General features: G+C 28.8%; 1 protein-coding gene across 1 annotated transcript in view; it reads right to left on the bottom strand.

Moving 5' to 3' along the window:
* Positions 1-21412, bottom strand: part of LOC122268200 (uncharacterized) — a 30664-nt gene extending 9252 nt beyond the window's left edge. Inside the window, exon 1 of the mRNA XM_043052575.3 lies at positions 21150-21412. The gene's annotated coding sequence lies outside the window, so the exon portion shown is untranslated. The remainder of the gene's footprint in view (positions 1-21149) is intronic.
* Positions 21413-21809: the final 397 nt, after the last annotated feature.

Raw genomic sequence — 21809 nt, 5'->3', positions numbered from 1 at the left:
AAAGTAACATCAGTGTGACTTCTGTTGCTGCAGATTAGATGACAAGTAGCTTATATTAGGTTGTAAGATGTTAGTTTAAGCAAGACTGCTAATTTTTTTTTGCTAGTTACTTATTGTTCACTTGTTTTTTATGGTTATTAATTGTTTTTTTAGCATTAATTGTTAATTTTTTTATTAATAGTTTTTATTATTTTGTTTGTGATTTTTAATTCAATTGTTACATATGCATCATAATGTAATAACATTTGTGTAATAATAATTCATAGTGCAATAACAATTGCGATCGGTGGGGCGCCCAAAATATTGTGTCACGTGCCATAAATGGCACGCGTGCCATTGGTTCGCCATCCTTGTTCTAAGATATTGGTAAATATTGATTTAAAAGAAAAAAATTTGCATTGTTTTTATTCACGATTTTTCTGTGTATTCAAGTACTTATACCTACCGCCATAAAACAAATAATAGTTTTTGTAATTAAAATTCAAGAACAGATTTTCAATCTTCGTCGCCATGGTAACGGGTGACAACCAGCAGTGCTACTCATTTTATTCACACGGCAGTTATAATAATATACAGTTTTGAGTCATAATATCTATAACTCATAACTGTATAATATAATAAATAGACGCTTATGAAAACTGTTGGAGTTCAATATTTCACACATTAGAAAAGAGAGATTTAAATTAGTTTATTTTTCCCAACTGCTTTTTTATACATAATAAAAACATATTAATTAATTTTAATTAAGTGTTTCCAAGTGTTTAATCTAGTTTAATGGTTCCTTCAACTTATTAAGAAAGCCTTAAATTAGACGAACATTTTGCAATCTGTTCCTTTCCACATGTTAAGTAAGACGCTTTTAAATTAAACATTTAACAATCTATTTCTTTCCAAACACGAAAAAAGACACTTTTAAATAAGCAGTGTGTTTTACAGTCTGATGTCGTGTATTTTGGAAATTTACAATTAATGGTGTGTATAAATATGTGGTGTATATGTAAAATAAAAATCTCCCTTCATTATTACTGCTTATAATGACCATCAACAAGCAAAGTTTGAGGAAAGTTGTAATTACTGGCAATACTGGCAATGGAGACGAATCAGGTAGACTGGACAGCTGTACTGAGTTGTCCTAAGATATATGTAAATATTGATTTAGAACAAAAATACTATGCATTGTTTTTATTCACGATTTTTTCTGCAAATTCAAATACTTATACCTATTGCCATAAAACAAATAATACTCCTTTTAATTAAGATTCAAGGTCACATCTTCAATCTTCGCCGCCCTGGTAACAATGTAAAAGTCAACAGCATTACTCTATTTATGCACACAGCAGTTATAATAATATACAGTTATGAGTCATAATATCTATAACTCATAACTGTATAATATAATAATATTATAATAATAACATACTGCTGTAGGAAAAAAGCGTGATTTGTGGATACCATGCTAACGGAGACCAGAAAACATTTAACCTTGATACGCCTTCTCTATTTACTAAGGCTAAAATAGCACAAATCGTTTATCTTACTTATCATGATCATCATAGTTGGCGAGACAGCTCAATGTGAGCCAATGCCTTCCTCTGAAGATTTCTCCATGACGACTTCCGATTTACCTTTGATCTCCAATTCTTTTCATTAATTGCGAGAAAATCAGACTCCACTGAGTCAGCCCATCTTAACCGCGACCTTCCCAGCTTTCTTGTTTCAGTGGGTCAAAAAAACAGTATCTTTTTTATTGTATTGTCATCACTCATTCGAATCAAGTGAGCCTTCCAATTCATTCTGTTTATTTGTACGTATTCAATAATATCAGGTTGTTTATAAACCTTGTACAGTTCAAAGTTAAATCTCCTTCTCCAGTTATTGTTTTCATATACACCACCCAGTATACTCCGCAAAATCTTTCTCTCAAATGTTGCGATACAATATTCCTCCAGTTTTGTCATTGTCCAAGCTTCAGAAGCGTATGTCAAGACTGGCCTAACAAGAGTTTTGTAGATCAAGAACTTTGTTTTTCTAGAAAGAAACCTAGATTTAACAAATCTTCTCACTCCATAGACAGCCCTTTTTGCCAGATAGAGTCTGTTTTTTATTTCAGGAGTAACTCTGTTGTCAATGGTAATAATTGATCATAAGTAAGTAAAACTCCTTACTGTTTCAAGTCTATAAAAATTTATTTCAAGATAGAGTATCTTACTTATAATCTTAATTAATTTTTCTAACCTTACTCTTTTTTCGATTTCTCTGTATAAGTGCAAATAGAATTTGGCGATATTTGAAAAAAAAAATTTTAAAAAATAGCTATATTTTAAATAAAAATTAACTATATTTTCAATTCTTAGGTAACATTTTGCAAATGGACGGCTGTTGCGGATATTAGTTTGCACGTATCTTGAATTAAAAATTCTGAAATGCCAGTGTCATACCATTGTTTTCAAAATACCCTGGTAAAAACAATAATAATGTTAATCATTTTAATGGCTAAATTATTACAAAAAGCTAGTTCTACATTTAGTCTAAATGCAGTGCAAAATCTCTTTATAAATCTTTCAGCATATTTAAAATTAATAATTGACTGCTGAATACCTGTTCTTCGTACGAAGAGTTATGAAATTCGATCATTCGATCAAAAGCTATTCAGGGTGATCAATTTTTTTTTCTACCATACAACAGATACCCCTTCAAAAAAAATTTAACATGAGAATAATCCGTAGAATTTTGTTTTCACATATCTTATAAAGCTCAACAATTAGAAAAAAATATAAAATTACGGAGAATAATAAAAAATAGAGAATGAGAATTGAAAATAAAGAAAAAGATATTCCAAATAAATTACTATCCTTATTTTAATGCAATTCAATTTTTCTTTAAATGAGAACTCAAGCAAAAAATACTTGAAAAGAATTGTGATAGTAATTGAATAATTTATTTGATAACAGGTCCAGTTCTAGAAATAAAAAATATGTTTATATAAGTCATTTCGATTATATTTTAAAGTTACTGCTCTAATAGCTAATTTCTTATAGCAATCAGAATACAACAAAAATCAAATGGAATATGAAGAACTCTTAAGGCCCATTGTCTAAAAAAATTTAAAATGAAAGAAAAAGAGGGAGTTGGAAATTAGAAGTATAGGTCACAAACCTTATATACTAGAACTTTTTTTCTTTTACCGAAACTTAAGATATCGCATCGTGAGTAGTTAGGGAGGAAACAATTATTAAATTATTCAAAATCATCAACGGTTGTTTAATTAAGTCTCCTTAATTTTATTTTCCTCCGTAATTTGATGAACTCTCATTTTTTTCCTCCAATTACCGAAGAACAATTCTTAATCTTTCGATTTCAGAAAAAAAAAACTCTAAATTATTTTACTTGTTCATTTATTTTTACATTGACGTTCTTAAGAATTAATTAAACATAATTTTCTTTTTCTTTAATCAACCCTCCCAGTCGCATTTAGAAAATTGAATTGTAGCACGATTCTATACATGGCTCATTTTGCTTTTATCAATTATTAATTTTGCCTTTATTAATTGTCTTCATCAAGAACAAGTCAGTATTACGAGTGAATTACACTGAAACAATATTTTAGAGAAAAAGTTAAGATAAAATGAAATTTAGTAACATGTTCATTACATTTGCCTTCAATCTGTCAATATTGCGAGTACAATATATTGAAATACTTTTAAGTAAAAAAAAAGTTAAAATAAAATTAATTTTAGTAATATATTCGTTACATTTGCCATCCATTTGACAGTATTATGAGCGAATTATATAGAAACATTTTTTAATAAAAAAAAAGTTAAGATAAGGTTAAATTTAATAATATGTTAATTACATTCAATTCAGTATTCCAAGCGAATTTCACTAAGACATTTTATAATAAAAAAATGGAATTTATCAGATGAAATTTAGTAATATGTTTATTAATCTTTAAGAAGTATGTTCTTTCTCACTAAAATGTTCCGTAATGTATTACCACTCCTCTCCGACTCCACTACACTTCTGCTTATTATTCTATTATTCAATTAAAGCCTTCAATTGTAACCATTAATTACTGACTTGCATAAGTAACTTTTTTTTATCTACGTATAAACTATTTCTTATAGTAAAACATTATTGCCCTTATAAAGTAGTGGTTTAATTTTGATGCATGTTTGGAAGAGGTTTATCTCTTTCTGTCATATATATATATATATATATATATATATATATATATATATATATATATATATATATATATATATATATATATATATATATATAATAAGTTCAAAATGAAGATAAAACAAAGAAAAATTATAGACATATGAAAAAAGGGGGGAAATAATAAGTAAAAAAATAACAAACAGCAGTTTAAATATATATATATATATATATATATATATATATATATATATATATATATATATATATATATATATATATATATATATATATATATATATATATATATATATATATATATATATATATATATATATATATATGTAACATAAAAAGCTTCTATTAATCTTTTTATGTTAGTTTCTTTGCTATAAAACAACTCCTACTTTATTCCTAATTAATTATTCTATTCCAAATTCTTTCTCACACTTTTAAAAGCCACATCCTGTTCTTAAATCTATTTTTGGCTCAACTATGCATTTAATTAAGAGCAGGACATATCTCCCTATGCTCTGTGTGGGAAACGCTAGATTTCTTTCATAAACCAATAGTAATCCTTATCACTTCCCTTTTCCCCTCAAATATAACAAAATAGAGGGAAATTCCTTTGCTATTTTCCCTAAGATAAAAACTTAAGCACACAGTTTTTGAGTGCGAATTTGAGCTCCGCCTTTGCTAGAAAATGTCTTAAATATACTATGTGAAGTTAATAAAATATTTTTTGCCTTCCAACTGCTATCTGCGTGGCCTAACATCACTCACCATGACTGCTACCCTTTCAAGCCTTGCAGGATAAATTTTGCAGTTGGTTTGGCACTTTTTTTTTTCACTGGCTCCGTTAAAAAAAAAAAATGCTTTTTTCAAATAAGTAAAAAATATATAAATATAAAAGGAAAGAATAAAATAATGGAATGAAGTTTTAGGAGATGCCGGCGTTGCTCGTGAAACAGATATCCTGACTAAAAGAATGAGAATTTCGGGACTTTCCTTCATAATGGGTCCAGACGTTGCCTCTACACCGTTGTACCGGAATCGCCGTTAAAGAATTGATGTCTTCGCTGTTTTGGTTTCGTTTTCGCCTACCGTGTGTTACCATCAACAATTAGCTTCTTGCGGATTTACAGCAAGTGCTTGCTGTGTTGCCCTACTTGCTTGCTGCTTGTCGGTCTCATTGAGGATTGGTAAAGGTTCAGCATATGATCGAATTGATTTTGTTTTCTGGCGATTTTCTCGAGTGTTCTGTGTTTCCTTGAACGGAAGATGACCAAAAATGTGATCTCAAGTGGTAGACCTAACAAACCTAACCAAAAATTAACCTAACTTGCACTTCAAATTAAAAATAAGGAAAATAGCTAGGTCAGTCAAATTTTAAAAAACTGATTTACCTAATATCATATTGAATTTGAAAGCTTTGTTTTGGATTTCAATTAATAATGAATTGTGTTAAACGGGTTGTAATGTAAAATCGGAGAAGACTGATCACCTTTTCTGATTGTAAAAGCAATTTGTTCTCACACATTTTCCCCCCCTGAAATCCTGGTTAATGTTTGCAATAAAAAAGCCAAAAAAGAAAGTAGATAGAAAAAAAAAATTTCAAATCTAAGAAAAACAAAAAGAAAGGAAGAAAATAAAAATTTGGGCATAAAAAAAAGAAGAATAGTAAAAAGAAAAATGTTAACAAAGTAAGTTGAAAGAAAAATAAAACAAAAGATAGACTGAAAATAAAGATTTAAATAGCAAAACTGAAAAAATCTTGAATTATCAAGTGCTTTTGAGACTGATTGTGATAATGTGGGGCCGCATTGTCAAAATCATGTTGACGGAATTATGCAAATTCAAGATAATGAAGAAAATTCCCAACTTCAGGAAATTTTAGAAGATTTTTCAGATATTTTTGCTAAAAATAAATAGTATATAGAGACAATAAAAATTGAACCTCAAAGGTTAAAATAACCATCAAGTTTACCAGTGTCAAACTTTTTATTCTCTCATTGAAATAAAAATACTGAAGTCTTAAACTTCAGATTAAAGACCATTGTGTCAAATTTTTTTTACATTTTATATTGAAAATTTTTTTGATAAAAAGTGTCAATTTGTATTTTTATATCTCATATCACTTGCATTTTCATATTTTTGTATCTTTCTTGTTATTGAATATGAATATTTACATCTTTTAGGAAATTTTTATAGATTTTCTTGTCTTAAGTGAAAAGTTTATTTTAATTGTGTTAGTATGAGGAATAACTTTATTTACTGTGATTATAAAGAAGGACTGAAAAAACTTAATCACAAAAAATTTTTGAAAATGGAGATCTAACACTTCATTTCGAAAGTAGCGCTACTTCAAATTTTTTTTTCTTCCTCTAACACTGTATGAAAATTTTTTTTACATAGTGTGCAAATGTGTTTTTTTTTATAATTCATGTTACTTTATATCTTGTTGATATTACAAATATTATTATTAGTATTAATTTTTTTAATTGTGTCATCATAAGGAAAGTTTTGCAAAGGGATAATTTTTAAAATTTATTGATGTTGGATAACATTTTTCGGCGAGGGGGGATGTAACATAAAAAGCTTCTATTAATCTTTTTATGTTAGTTTCTTTGCTATAAAACAACTCCTACTTTATTCCTAATTAATTATTCTATTCCAAATTCTTTCTCACACTTTTAAAAGCCACATCCTGTTCTTAAATCTATTTTTGGCTCAACTATGCATTTAATTAAGAGCAGGACATATCTCCCTATGCTCTGTGTGGGAAACGCTAGATTTCTTTCATAAACCAATAGTAATCCTTATCACTTCCCTTTTCCCCTCAAATATAACAAAATAGAGGGAAATTCCTTTGCTACTTTCCCTAAGATAAAAACTTAAGCACACAGTTTTTGAGTGCGAATTTGAGCTCCGCCTTTGCTAGAAAATGTCTTAAATATACTATGTGAAGTTAATAAAATATTTTTTGCCTTCCAACTGCTATCTGCGTGGCCTAACATCACTCACCATGACTGCTACCCTTTCATATATATATATATATATATATATATATATATATATATATATATATATATATATATATATATATATATATATATATATATATATATATATATATATATATATATATATATATACGAGGCCTGTCTAAAAAGTATCCGACCTTAATTTTTTCTGCACAAAGTAGTGACTCTAAGGCGGCGCCTTAGTGCACAGTGGAAGGAGGAACCTTAATGAAGGAGGAACCTTATATTAATACAATAGTGTGAGGAGCACTCAAAAAATTTTTTTACCAAACTTACAACAAATAAATAGAACACAAAAAGTAAAAATAAGTAAAAATAACATGTAAAAACAGAAAATAAAATAAAAGAAAAAGAAAAACAGCGTAAAGAATAGACTATAAAGCGAGTAGCGAAATCAGACGTACTTACATGGACGGGAAATTTTTCAAGAATGATTTAAAAATGTTTTCGCAGAAAGATTGCCAGATTACAAAAGATGAAAACAAAAGCGCAAATTGAGTGCAACTAGAGGGTTTTAAAGTGCCGTTCTGACTGCACTGCTGAATTGATTTGTTATTCTGTGCATTCATTTGTTAGTTACCAAGGATGAACCCGAAATGGATGTGCGCAAGGTAATATTATAATGGATAATTTTAAAAATTGACCATAAATAGTCTTAGAAAATAGATGTTTATTTAAGAAAATATATAAAATAGAAAAGAGAAACATAAATTGCCTGTTTTTCAAATAATTTTAGCCACGGATTTGCACGAAATGGATTAGCACATTGAAAAATTAACAAACTTATAAACTTATTGTTTTTCTTAACTTTCTTCGTGTTTTCTTGCGTATATATACAAGGAGTGATCAAATGAAAAGGTACGAAACTACGTAAAAATGTAACAGTTAAATATTTTCATATTACGCCATTGGAGAACGTAACGAGACATCTTGGGAAGCGATTGGTGTCTCTGACTGGGATCGGAGCATGCGCGGGCGCCCGCATGCGCAGAAGAGAGCAGAGGCTCTTATCAAAAGCGGCGTCCAAATGATGCAGTAGTCCGCATGAGGAGAGGATGGCGTTCGCGTTACAAAATTCGACGATTGAGGAACAGCGAGGTGTTATCCGATTTCTGACATCGGAACACTCCGACGCCTACGCAGGTCCAAGAAGAACAAAAGACCAGGGCTGCTCACGGAGGGTGTGGTTCTGCTCCATGATAACGCACGTCCATACGTTTCCAGAGTCACACACATGGAACTGGCCAAGTTCAAGTGGGAGACGCTGGACCATCCGCCCTACAGTCCGGGCATGTCGCCCTGCTATGTCCTTGTGTTTGGTCCACTGAAGAAACACCTGAAAGGGAAGTGCTTCAACTCGGGCGACGTACTTAAGGACGCTGTGAAGGACTGGGTCTCGTCAAGGCCACAGGAATTCTGGGAACAAGGAATCCTGCGGCTTGTTCATCAGTGGGATCGTTGTGCTCAGGCCTATGGTGTATATTTTGAATAAAGTCTGAATTTGTACCCACCATGTCGTTTCGTACCTTTTCATTTGATCACCCCTTGTATATATATATATATATATATATATATATATATATATATATATATATATATATATATATATATATATATATATATATATATATATATATATATATATATATATATATATATATATATATATAATAGTTAGGCGAATTGCATCATCCGTCATCATTTAAATCACTTACTTCCTCATTGAAAGGCGCCGCCAGCCAAGCCAGAAGGGAACAGCCCCGGTATCCACGGATCCACAGTGTCTAGACGGGAAAAGCCCCGAAAATTGAACGAACTTAACTCTTTTCTATAGAACAATCTAATTTAGCATTCATTCTTGTTCCTGCAACGCTGCGTATAAGCAGCTCTCACTGTTCATGATATCGCTGCCCCCTTCTTAATTAAATGTTAACTTTCATTATTAAACTATTGTCTTTTTTTTCCTCCCTTGCTCCCAAACCCCTACAGATAATGGGGGCTCGCGTCTGTGTTTTGAAAATACTGATCAATAATTTTTGAACTTTTGAAATCCCGTGTAGGGGTATGGACTAAATTTGTGGACTAAATAACTTTTGAAATCCCGTGCAGGGGATACTGACCGAATTTGTGGAGCTAAATAGATTGCAATTCTACTCTCGTGTAGAAGACGTTGATTTATTTAAACATTCGAGTGAGTGTTGTTCTAAAAAAACTGTTTTAAATTCCATTGTGAATTTGCCGAAAAGAGCAGCAGTGAGATCCTTGGATTAGACGAAAAAGGGAGCTATCTGAATCATCTGGCTTGAGTCAACCCAGAATCATCAGGCCCAAATTCATCAAAACATTGAATTACAGATATTGGAAGTCTCTTCAATAATTTAATACAGGTGGTCAACTTAGTAAGGAGAAATTAAATTGTTTTTAGCAATTTGGTATTTGATTATCGAGATCAACTGAACAGATTTCGCAGTACAATTTTCAACGGTTTGAATGTATTTTATCTTTGTAGGTAGGAACTTTTCATTTTTAAAATGTATAAAAACTCAAAGAAAGAAGAAGACCTAGTAAAGGTATTAGAGGAAATAGGAAGAATTGCAGACAGCAGCGACAATATTATTAAATTTAAAAAAAAATTGAATCAACCGAGATATTTAAAAATGATTCAGAATTTGTTAAAAATTTAATAACTACCACCGTAGAAGAAAGGGTACAGGCAGCGGACGGGGAACTTAAACAAAATGAAATTCAAGTACAGTTGGAAAAACTGTAATTAGAAATACTCGAAAAAGAAATACTTTTAGTATTAGAGGCGAAAAACAAAGCAGCCGAACAAAATCCTCCCAAAACAATAAATGATACACCTGAAACAAACATCGAAAATGTATTACATAGCATTAAAACTCTATCTCTTCCAGTTCCATCAAAACCTGAAAATTTTAATCAATTTTCTTCATCTTTGGAACCAGCTTTTGCTACGAAAAACATGAATGAGGGGCTTAAAGCCGAAATCTTAATCAATATGCTAGGTGAAAAAGCAAATAGTGTCTTGTTATACAGTGAAGATGATGATCTAAAAAACTATGAAAAATTGAAAGCTTTAATATTGTGAGATTTTTTATACAAGTATATTATATATATATATATATATATATATATATATATAATTTTATATAATTTATATATATATATATATATATATATATATATATATATATATATATATATATATATATATATATATATATATATATATATATATATATATATATATATATATATATATATATATATATATATACACGCATTAACAGTGGAGAATTATTATTTCAGCGAGGAACAAAAACAACATCGAGTCGTAAAATGTATCTATTGAGATAGTTGATTCAGAAAACATTAAGACCTCATTAATTCCTGGAAGAAACAGAGAAAAGTTGAAAAGAGATTCTTTTATCCTTTATGATCCCATTAAGTTTATCCGTAATTGTCATACTGGTGGAAATAAATTTTTGTTTGATGAGCCTAAAAAAACTGGATAATGAAGGAAAATTATTTTTAGATGTTAGAATGAAGACATTTTAAAAGCTACAGTTGCTACCGGACCAATAATAACAAACATATTATAAATTAATTGTTATCCATGGTAACAAACATGACATAATTGTCAAAGTTTCCTTTAAAAAAATAAAATTTGCATGTTTCTTAAGTTGTTATTTATTATGATATAGAAAATATTTTTTTATCTAGACTATAGAATGTGTGTAAATGATGGAGGTTACATTTAAAAGCATGACTATTTTCATCGTATGAGGTCAAAAAGTAATGAATTAAAAATATTTTTTTTTAAAAAAAGAGAATTGTAATTGCATTATTGCGAATGTTATCCATTTGTCAATTTTTCCCTTGTTAAACTTTTATAAACACTCTGAAAGTTTCAAGTGACGGGCAGCGAAATCTGCATCTATTGGTGTTAGTCTTTTTGCCGCCCAATGGGTTGGATTAGTTTTCAATTGCAGCCAATATACGCTCTTTTAGAAGTCACACAATGTCTTTCCTAGTATTTCAGTTAAAATCGCCAACAGTAATTATGAATACGTTAATCTTAACAGAATAAAAAATACTTTAACTTCATATTATGTAAAAATATTAAAATTGCAAAGTGCTGAAAATAAAGGGAAAAAAGTTAAATCTGAAAACAACTCCAAGAAGTTCCGAAATAGGGTACCTGCAAGTCACGTAGTGATCGCCTCGATCCTGATTGGTTGTTGAAACGTAGCATTTGTTTGCGTTAGATTGTATTTTTTAAATCTTATTTCGAGTATGCCAAACCCGTCAACCATCAATTCTCATAATTAACACATTCTACATTCTTTCCCAAGGATTTCAATTCTTTCAATATGTATATTTCTTAGTTAACATAAAAGGATGCACGACGCCATGTGAAACATAAAAAAAAAAACTAATTATGCATCGAAGTTGCTAGGTAAAAAAAACAGAAATCTCTCATGGCTATAATAAAAAACATGAAGATAATCTAAATCTAAGTTAAGCAAGAGAATTAGACGAGAAAAAATTATATTTTTAGCAATAAATTTCCAGTGAGAAGCGGCGTTGTATTTAATTCGAACTATAGGGGGCGTTGTTTAATGAGACGAATACCTGCGATTTCTATATGATCAGTAATTCAGTTACACTGGAGACGTCTTTAATGTAGCTTGCAGCATTGTCACGTTCCTTATTTATTGTGGCTTATTAAATTTAAAAAAGAAAAATGTTTGATATTCTTTCTTATGCAAACGAAAACAAAATGGTATCTCTTTTAGAGAAGGAACATTCAAAACACATCGGAAAAATATTTGTAACTAAACAGGACAAAAATATGTAACTCCTTATTAGAGTTAAAACCTAATGCCTGAGAAATAGTTTTATTAAATTTAATGATATGACATGAAAGGCCTATTTAAACTTTACATTCCATAGTCTTAAGAATCATATTGATTCAAACATTAAAATAAGCAAAAAAAAAGTATACATAAGCCTCATAATTTTATATAATTTAATTTCGTAAAAAAAAAATTTTGACAACAATTTTTATCGAAAAATTTTAAGTTTCAATAAAAATCATTATTTATAAACTAAAAATTGTAAAATTAAGAATGCATACGAAACAAAAAGAAAAAAAAATTTAAAAATTCCTCACATTGAAATAAAAAACTTTCATGTTTTTGTTTTTGTTTTTTTATTTATAATCAGACGTAGGAAACCATTCCATAGAAAATTATCATGAAATAAGAAAAACAATACTTGGAAGTAAAATTTTTCATTTTATGAATTAGAACACTTACCTGCTTTATAAGTCCAGAGAATTCCAAAAGGATGTGTTCTTCATTTGAAAACTTTATTCTCAAATAATATATACACAGATTATCCCTTCATTACTTTAAGGTGACATACCACACAATAAATTTTATTATTGCGAGATCTCGATATGAATTTCAATATATAACTTAAAAACAGAATAGCTGAATTCTAGTTGAATTTTTAGTACTTACGTACTAACGCCACCTCAGCAGAAGTTTGCTCTAATGCGCCAATAAAAAGCAATCCTGTTGTTCATACACAGTTATCTTTTGGATTCCTTGTTGCCTTGTTGTTTGCTGATTTTTGGAGCCATTTTTAGTGCTACGAAAATGCGTCTTTGGGATTTGCCAAAGACAAAAGAAGATACAATTTTATTTTTTCAGGAGCGAAATATTTTACCAAAAAAACGAAAATGTACTAGTTCCCATGACATGAAACTTTATCTTGGTAAACGTACGTTTTGGAAGTGTTATTTAATTTGGAATCTTATTTATTAGAGTTCATATGGCAACAGCATGAGGTGAAAGAAAATAGAGATTGTTTTGAATCTATGTTAAACTCTGTATCGGCCCGTTTTCCACCGCGATCCGATTAACTACTGTGATTTTAAAAAAAGTTTTTTGAATTTTGAAAGTCTCTTGGTTTTAAATAAAGTGTTTTATTTTATGATTTGTCGCAAAAATTTTAGGTGTAGATTTCGGCACATAAAAACCGCAAATATGTAGCTGCTGTGGCGATAATACGTAAGTACCGAATTTTTATTCCATAATTTTATGAATCATATTACTTCAAACATTAGAATATGCAGGAAGTATAAATAAACACATAATGTTATACCATTTAATTTTTCAAAAAAATTATTTTGACAACAATTTTTATCAAAAAGTTATAAACTAAAAAGCGTAAAATAAGGAATTCTTAGGATAAAGAAATGATTTTAAAAATTCCTCATATAGAAATAAGAAACTTTCATATTGCTTCTTTTTTTATTCTTAAAGTTCTTAATCAGACGTAAAAAACCATTCTTTAGAGAACTATCATCAAATAAGAAAAAAAATTATTTACAAGCAAATCTTTTAGTATGAAAATTGTAACACTTACCTGCTTCATAAATCCAGTGAATTCCACAATGATATGTTCTTCGTTTGAAAATTTTATTCTCATATAATATATACATAGATTATCTCTTCATTACTTTAAGATGACGTACCACATAGCAAAATTTTATAATTGTAAGATCTCAATATGAATTTTAATATGTAGCTTAAGAACAGAATAGCTGAATTCTAGTTGAAATTATTCTCTCAAAACTAAAAAATACTTACCAAGAAAACGATAAAAAATTTTATTAATAATCATCACAAATGATACTATTTCATGCAATTTGGATGATTCTTTATTGTTGTTTTCCGAATTATATGGATACAGAAATACATACTATTCTACAAAGAAGAAGAATATTCTATAACTATTACAGTTTTGTAAGTTCTGAATTCACATTTATTCATTGAAATGAAGAAAGCAATGTTGACATCACTTTAATTTGTAATGAATTGAAGACAGAAAAAATTTATTTTACCGTAATACACACATCTGTAACAGTATGCTATCTCGAAATCGGAAGTTATCAATTGCAAGTTTGTTGATAATAGAAGTTAAAAATTATTGAGGAATTTTTCTACAAATGTTTGGCGTGTTTCTGAAAGATTTACCAATGTTCTGGGAGTTTTTTCAAGTTCTTCGGCCTTTTCCTTGGGGAAATTTTGCTTCTTATTAGCTGCTTAGAAAATGGCGTCTGACTCTGCCAATGATTCTGATGGAACTAAATGAAAATTTAATATATAAATGCCTGGTATTTTCAGGCTCCCGTTAGAGGGCGTACTCAAGTGTTGCGATCGCGAATTAACTTCACGTTAATAACTTGGAGATAAGAGGAAAAACTTGACCCGAGCATACCATATTTCTTATAAACGATCAAATGCTGCTGAGGTCATAGGTCCCGTGTCTGCGTATCAGTGATCGTCTTCTTCTCGATTTACAAATAAAAAATTATCGTGTGCTTGTTTTTTATTTGAGCTTGTTGTGCTACGTTTCTTAATGCTTATGTTTATCTGATTATTTATAATTCTTACAACTCTTTATTCCTCATTATTATAAGTCATACGCCTATAGCGTCGGATTGTCATAGGAGGGCACGAGCATGCTCAAAAAACTTTCTAAACTTTAGAATTTTTTTAACGTTATTACAATTTTAAAACGAAAAAAAAAACTATTTTTAATTTTAATAAAATTTACTAACTGTAGATAGGTTATCAATAATTTAACAAAATAATTCTATATTTATCACTTATATGAAAGTGGTATCCTAAAAAACCATTTAATAACTTTTTTTTAAAATTATTTCAATTGTTACTTAATGATTTCAACTTTATTTTATAATTGATGTTACAAATTATTTAGTTTAGTTTAAGCACAATACCTTTTTTTTAATTAAAATTATTTTCTATTAACATTGTGTAATATTTTATAAAGAAACAGTTGACTTTCTGTAACTGTCGAAAATTTTTAGTATTGCTTAAACTTATTTCTGCTTTATAGCATTAAGCATTTCACGGTTTGTTTAAAGCTTTTAAATTTATATTCCGATTTTTCTAATTATAAATTTCTAGGTATAATTTGATAGAATACTTATGTTTACTATTCTTATAATTTTAAACCAATAAATTCTATTTTTTATGAAACATCCTATTTTAATTACGGATTAATTTTTAATACAGCGAATGAATTTTCAGCATATTTCAATAGAATTGTTCTAAAATATTTTATTTGATTATCAAATAACTTTCAAAAACCTAGTATCGAACTTGAAAAACCAGAGTTAATCTAAATACATAAAAGTGTTAAATAAAATGCACATCATTGCACTCGGTAAAAATTTTATAATTCTAGATTTTAAGAGAATCTCATATCAAGCAATTTAAATATTAAATGATAAAAAAGTACATTATGAGGGATTTGAATTTCTTATAATCCTCTGAGCAATAGTTAAAAACAAATGAACTCTGAAAATTTTTACGCATTTGGCTCTGTGGGAAAAGTGATCATATCACTAATTACAAACCTGGAGTTAATTTATATGTTCGATTCTATATATATATATATATAATGTACTATTCTATAGTATATTAGATTAGATCACTATTTTTCTATCACAACTATACGTTTCAAAATTAAAATCAAATAATTCCTATAAGAAATATTTCCTAAAATTTACTTAAGAAAAATTATGCTGCTGTATTAATTTTTAAACATTTTACTATTAGTAAAATCTAAAAGTAAAAGGTTTAAAAATTAATACAACAGAATTTTTGTTTTGTTTAAAAATACACTTACGAGAAAAATTGTATTATCATTCCTCAAAATTGGATTGCAGTATACACAAAAAATAAACGGACCACCCTGAGGAAATTTTGATCAAATGGTTGGATCTTCACGCGTTAGAACTTAATTTTGTGATTCGAAGAGGTTACCTCAAATATGTAAGTTAATTAGAGCAGTCGATAATTAACTTACGAAATCGGACACAAGAACTTACTTTCCCTGAATAAACAACATACCTTTTTTGGACGGATTCGGATTTTTGATTTCACAAAATATAGGGAAGAGCAGCAATTTGTGAAATAGAGTTCCAATATTTTGTTTAGGAAAGTTGTCCAAAATTTGTACCCCTAAATGTTAATTTTATTTTTTGTCATATATCGCCATAACTCAAGGACTTTTTAAGCGAATCGAAAAAATTTTGTATACGATTATAAAATTTGTTTACCCTCATATAATTTCAGGCAAAAAATAGCGTTTAGTAAACATTTGTTATTTTTGATTATTTAATTTAATAAATAGTAAGACAAATTGTCATGTTGAATAGGGTAAGCCAACCAGTGAAGGAACACTTCATAGATATTTTTTAAAAATAAGATTTTTAAACGTTTTAATTTAGATTTATTGGTACCAGTAGCTTACTACCTAACGATAGGAAGTCATCTAACAATGGTTACCTGGTCATAGAGTCTTCTCTGGAAACTTTTTTGAAATTGTTAGTATCTGTCCAATGCCTTGTTTCTTTGACAAAATTATAAGGTCAGTGTTTGTAGCTATCCGTTTAAAGTACAATTAATTGCCTATAATAATGCTTTTTTTCCCGTTGTGAAAAAGAGAATTCAAAATATGGTTATTGAAGTTACGTTTTATTTATTTTAATCATCATAACATAAGCAAGTACTGAGATTAGGGGGTGTTTATTAACTGGATTACCAAACGATGAAAAACCAATGAATGAACAAGTGTTCCTTTACTGGGATTTTTTCAAGCAACTGAAAATAAAAGAAAATTTTTAATTTTCTTGTACCTTTAATCATATTATACATGTTTTTCTCATCAAAAAAAATTCTCTGGTCCAGCTTTCTACTAAATCCATGGAAATCTCTCGTTAGATCTCAAAAACAAAAGAATTGTGAAACAGTATGTCGAGAGAATTTTACATCCATTTTTAAATAAGATTTTGAGGCATCAACTGATGAAGTTAAAATGCTTTTATGAAATGTGGTATACTTCGATGTAAAAAATTCTGACTTTAACAAATGCATGCAAGACAGATACAAAGAGTTAAAAAGCAAGACAGCTTATCAACAAGACACATACTTCGAGAGTAACAATGCACTATTTCTTCAGAAGCTTGAGAAGGAAATCTCACAAGTTATGTTGCAAATTTTTAAAGGAACATTGACAGAAGAGTTAAATCTCCCAAATATCCAATAGCCTGTGCTTTTCTCAAGATGGAAGAATTTATTGCAAAAAGAACATTTGGTTAAGTCAAATTTTGGCACTGAATCTGATACAACTAACATTGATAATGAAAGTATCTTGAGAACTGATTTTGAGATAACTCGTCTTGAGGCATTGTTAGTTGCAAAAACAATTGGTTCCATAAACAAATCGTAAGTACTGCTGAAGACTCAATAGATATAAGTCAATAAGAGATGAATTTTACTCAAACTTCGAAACTCCTTTTTCTCATTTATTATCCAGTGAGGAACTGGAAAATTAAAAGAAATTTCGAAGATACATTTACATTGGCCAAAAATTTGGAAAAAAGAGGATGGTCAAATCAAAAGAAAAAAGAAATAAATTACTTTTTTGCATTAACTTCAGAAAAGAAACGAAAATTTAAAGAGACTGAAGGAGCTGGAAAAAAAGTTAGAGCAGAAAGCATGACGGAAAGAAAAAAAAATACTTAAAAAGATTTTTAAAAAAAAAGCTTCAAAAAATATGGGGGACAAGAGTAAACAAAAAAGTGATCTAATTATAATAATAAAAAAACATTATCGGATTACACAATGATAAACATTCATGATTTAGAATCGGACTATTAAACTAAGAGAAAAAAAAAGCAAAAGCAATTTTTCTTAATTCTGTATTCAACCATATTTTACTTTCCATTCCCTGACTGAAAAAAAAGTAAAATTTCCCACGTTAACTATGATTATATGTTGTGATTATATGTTGTAATTCCAAGAAAAATCTTGTTTTCAGACATTTGTGTGGCCTATGGATTCCTAACGAGCATCAAACATTCTCAAAATTAAGTGTTCAGTCATTGGAAAATTTAGTGTTTATTCACTAGTAAGAACTGTTCCTTTCACTTGGTTATCTTACTACTTATTATTTAAACAACCAAAAGCTTAAAACAATTTTATGTAAGTGATCTAATCTTTTTTACATAATTTGCATTTAATAACAAATATGTCGACACTATCATTTAGCTAAAATTACAAATTTTGAAATTTTTAGGATTTTTTTTAAAGGCAAGCTAAGTTTAAGTGTCCCTTCACTGGTTAGTTTACCCTAGTAAGGTACACAATTTTTTACACCATTTTAATGATTGTAGGATTATATGGCAAGAAACAAAATCTGACGAAATCGGTCGAATAGTTTCTGAAAAATCGAAATTTAAAAATAAGATTTTTCTCCAAAATTCAATTTTTCAGAAACTATTCCGCAGATTTTGCTCAAATTTTATATTAAGCAATGAAAAATTGAACTTTTAAATTACGTAAAAAAGTGTATACCTTGCAATTCAAATTTTTTTTGACAATAATTTAATAAAACACAGTAAAAAATAATAAATATTTACACTAAGTTCTTTGAACTCAAAGTAATTTTTAGGAATTAGTTTTGGATAAACGAATTTGATTGCCGTTGGCCATGAAGTTGTGGTGCCTTAACCCCTATGACCCCCTGGGCCTGGCTGTACCTTACTTTGCTTTGTTATCATTGTGTGCAAAAAAAAACTTTCAAGTCGCTAAGAAAGTTCGATATATGTCACTTAATCAAAAAATAAAATGAACTCTAATGGGTTCAAACTTTGGGAATCTTTCGTCACCAAGCTATTGAAACCATATTTCACAGACTGCAGCTACCCCCTAAATTTTAGGAGATAGCCGTACTCCACAGAAATCTGAAATCGTCAAAAAAAGCATGTTCATTCAGAAAAAGTACGTTTTGTGTTAGATTTCGTAACTTAACTTAATTAATTCTTTACTTAATTTTGTGTTATATTTCGTGCCAATTCAAAATTGTTTCGACCATTATTAAATAAATTAATGAAAAATAATAAATGTTCCCTAAAAAAATTTTTTCACGCAATTATCTTTAGAAAAACGAATTTTATAATTGTGTGAAAAAGCTATAGCGAAATTCGCGAAAAGTAAAGATAATGTTAAGGTGTCCAAATTTTGGAGCGCTCTCCTGATCAAACAATGGGACCCTATTTCCCTGATTGCGGCTACCCCCTATATTTTGGGGGTCAAAAATTCGAATTCGTATGTATGTTTATTCAGAGTAAAAAACTATATAGTATGTAGGAAAATGTATGCTTATTCAGAGAAAGTGCGTTTTTGAGTCTTATTTCGCAACTTTCTGGTTACTTACTGCTTTCTTCTGGCAAGTGCCCTTTTCTGGGAGGAAAGCTTCTTCCCCTTTTTTATTTATAGGCAGAATTTTGCAACATGGTCTAAATACATAACAGAATCCGCCATGACTCGTGAAAGTTTTCAATCATTATCAATGTCTTAATCATTATCAATAACTCTTAACTTAAAGACATTTATGAAAAACATCTTCTTAAACTTAAAGACATTTATAAAAGACATCTTCTTAGTCTAAATACATAACAGAATCCGCCATGACTCGTGAAAGTTTTCAATCATTATCAATGTCTTAATCATTATCAATGTCTTAATCATTATCAATAACTCTTAACTTAAAGACATTTATAAAAGCCATCTTCTTAAACTTAAAGACATTTATAAAAGACATCTTCTTAAGCTTAAAGACATTTATAAAATTTTCTCTGCGTATTCCTTAAGGAAATTTAATTTTAATATCTTTATTTTTGTGATACCACGAAAGGCATTATATATTCTTCAACTTTTAAAATTTCTTAAATTTATTTTCTTTTAATCATTCCTAATCGAATCTCGATTAAATTATTCCAATTATTTTATTTTTCTTACATTTCATAAAAAAGCTAATATAAATATTTTATTCTTTTCTTAGCAGTCAATGTAATGGTCAACTTTTTATTTCAACACAAATGTAAAACTCATTCATTCACTGTCGCGACTAAATCGGAAACTAAATATCTATTTATAACTCTTTGTTCTTTATATCTTACCACAAAAATGTTTCAGTTACATGGTTATACTAATTCTCATCAGTCTTTTTGGCGATTAGCTTTCGCCAAATTATTTTCAAATTTAATTTTGATAATGGGGGAAGAGGGGAGGCTTTATTTTTGGCTATTTAATCTTTCGATAAATCGCAAACCCCTTCCCATGCTCCTGACTGCCCGTTGGGAGCAATTCCCTTAATGTAAATTTTCAATTCTTGGCGATCGGCCAACCGTTGAATTTATAATTTAATAGAAATTCTAGATGGTGAAAGAATGATTTTCGTGATCCCTTTAAGGGACTTTCTTTTATAATTTAGGAATGTGGCCATGTCTATATAATAAGATTTACATAATAAATCAATTTTTCCTAAACCATTTTATTTATTTTTTTGCGATGAATATACCTTTTTAGCTACAAAAGTATTTCACACGCTAAGAATTCTACTTAAATTCTAAAAAGAAACTACATCCACTATACAGTGAAGAATTTGGATTATACTGCTATGAAAATTCTAAAAAATAAAACAAAGTAAATAAATAATACGAGTTCCTGTTAAAGAATTTTTTACGTTAGGACTATAATTCAAGTTGATCTAGTTAAAAAGTATGCGAACATGAAAATCCGAGAGCAACAACTATTTTCCCAACGTATAAATATAATGTAGGAAAAGTATTTTATTTGTAAAGAAAAAGTATTTACATTTATTATTGTTAAACATATTCTCATTGAAAAATTTTTTTATTTCAACTTCCAGAGGACAACGAATTTTGAAAATGACCCATACATGATATAAGAAAATGACCACATGATGCATTTTTAAAGAAAAATAGCTATAAATAAATAAAACTTTACTTACTTCACATTTAAGCCGAATGATCATTTTATGTAGGTTTCCATTTTATGTAGAAAAGCCAGACTAAAATTGCAACCAATATAAACGGCGTAAGAACTGAGGAACATTTGTAGCTGATAAAAGATGCAGTGCGCTACGTCATATTGAGATAAGGCGCTTTGACAATTCGAACAAAACAGTTTCACTTTCACATTCTATCATTTCTACGACATAATTCTTCTTCAAAATGAACACGCGGAATCTTTATTAGGTATTTCAACCTCTTAATCGAGCAGTTAAAACCTTTTATCGCACCAACTCTGTCCTGAAGTATAATAATTAACTTTTGATTTGTTAATAATATTAATTAATCTATTAGACTTAAAATTGGAAATAGCAATAGAGGGACTTAATAAAAGCATTCTTATATTTTTGTAACTAAAAGCGAATATGTTAAAATAAAAAAAAAAAAACGTAAAAAATTAGCAGAAACTTTTTATCACTTTAAAAATATTTTTATCTTTCTGATTATTTAATATCTTTCTGACAATTTCGTAACGAATTTATTATTAACGTTTGATTCGTTAATAATAGTAATTAATAATAGTAATAGTAATCTATTCGACTTAAAGTTGGAAATAGCAGTAAAGGTACTTAATAAAATCTTGCCGATATTTTTGTAAG

The sequence above is a fragment of the Parasteatoda tepidariorum genome, chromosome 2 (genome assembly GCF_982258835.1).
Source record: "Parasteatoda tepidariorum strain Cologne lab strain chromosome 2, Ptep-v5.0, whole genome shotgun sequence".
NCBI lineage: Eukaryota > Metazoa > Arthropoda > Arachnida > Araneae > Theridiidae > Parasteatoda > Parasteatoda tepidariorum.
This window is presented reverse-complemented; position numbering and strand designations above follow the sequence as displayed.